This window comes from Penaeus monodon, chromosome 32 (assembly GCF_015228065.2).
Source record: "Penaeus monodon isolate SGIC_2016 chromosome 32, NSTDA_Pmon_1, whole genome shotgun sequence".
NCBI classification, from domain to species: domain Eukaryota; kingdom Metazoa; phylum Arthropoda; class Malacostraca; order Decapoda; family Penaeidae; genus Penaeus; species Penaeus monodon.
Window position 1 is genome coordinate 5,957,011 of NC_051417.1, and position 1,945 is coordinate 5,958,955.

The window sequence follows — 1,945 nt, forward strand, 5'->3', positions numbered from 1 at the left end:
ATGTAAAAAATAAAAATTCAGTAATCAAAAAATTGATACAGTACATTTAAATTTTCGAAAGTGGTATTGATCAGGTAACACCCATCAGGCAAATGGGGTGAGTCCTATTCGATGGACGGGGAGGAAGGTAGGTGAAAGGAGAAAGGTGACTGGAGGTCGACCAGGAGTTGAAAGTGAGAGCGGGAGGGAAACGTATACTCTACATCTCTTTTTCTCGGCGTTGCGCCCTCTCTCTTCCTTTCTACAGTTTTAGTGCCCTTGACGTTTTGCTTTTAAAGTCGTTTGGCCCTTTCACAAAACGATACGTCGCTCTCTCTCTCATGCTATAGATTTCTCAGTGAGATTTTTTTTCTCCAACCAAAGTAAAAGTAAAATTTCATTGGTGGATGGATATCGAAAGCAGTTCTGGACATGAAGGAAGAATGAGGAATTTACTGCCTGGGGTATATTCAAACCATATATGATAATACTGCTTTTAATCATTTTTCATTTAAAATTAGCACCACATTCATCATGATTTTGTTTAGCATTACAATTCAACATCATTTTATTTTTTCATTTTCCATAACTGTCAAAGTTATTATAGTCGGTGATTGGTACTAATATAAACTATGAACACTGAAGGCACCCCTCGTTTTCGAAAAAAAAAAGTTTCCACCTTTACAATGCACAAGGAATGCAAGTCGTTGATCATCATTAAAAATAATGGGTCCGACAGTGTCACGATATGCAGGAAAAAACGATCTTTTTGGGTATTTTCTAATCTTCTTAGGAGGTATAATACTACCGTGTCCCCGCGTAAGGATGGCATCAATCTTTTCACTTCTAAGGATGATCATTATATGGGTCATTCTGTCGTAGCTGTAGTTTTTTTAGACCTTCGCTCTCCCTTTCCAGGCCTAATCCTAGCATTCCAGTCAGGATCTTCATGTCAGTGGTATCTGTTAGAATCCTTACATTATTGAGCAAATGGGGCACCCCACCGCCCGGAGACCCCAATGGGACTCGGTATGTGGTTCAGGAAGTTATCCTTCATTTCCTTGTTGAGCAGGACGTTCCACATCTCCCTCGTGGTCGCCGGGTCGTGCTGCGGATGGTGCAGGAACACCTTCTCGCCTTTGATCAACGACTCCACGAACTTGTTGCCGTTGAGTTCGTACAGAACTTTCCTCTTGACGAAGTTAACCTTTTCCGCTTTGGCCAGCACACCCGTGAGATAGGCGTCGTCCACCCACAGGAAGGGCGTGGTGGTGCTGGCGTGCAAGAGGGCGTGCGCCGTCGACCACGTCATGAGGAAGGGGTTGCCCGGAGCAGTACGGCGGGTAAGTGCGGTTGCCATACTCGCGCTGGTCACGTACCACTTGGAACTTCTTGTCGCGAAGCACGGCATGCCCTCCCACACCAAGCATGGATCTCCGGCCTGCTCGCTTCAGTCTCTTCGACGCTTCTCCAGCAAGGTTTTCCCGTCTGGACTCCTTGTTCTCAGGACTCTTTCCTGATTTCTCCTCCTTCTGCTGCTTCGAACTCTCAGTACCTCGTTGTCGGTCGACAGCTTGCCCCGGCGTGGTTGAGGAATCTGTTTGAGGGCGAAGATGTTTGATAAAGACATCGTCGTCCGTCTTTACAATGTACTTGGCTCCTTTGCAGTACTCCTGATCCAGTGCATGGCCGTCAGCGCCTTGTAGCTCGGTTCCGTAGGAGTCCACGAAGTCGGCCACAATATGTCGTGGTATGTCACGCTCTCCTCTCTCAGCTTGTCGTGGAGCGCAAACCTCTCGGGATTGACCGATTACAAGATCACCTGCAGGCATCGGAAGGGATTGCTGTCTTTGAACAGAACTGATTATCGTCTGTGAATTAGCCTGAATTGAACTTATTAATGTCTGATTGAAGCTAAACTTTAAGTGATCATCTCTGATGAACCTGAAATGAATTTGGGCCCTCT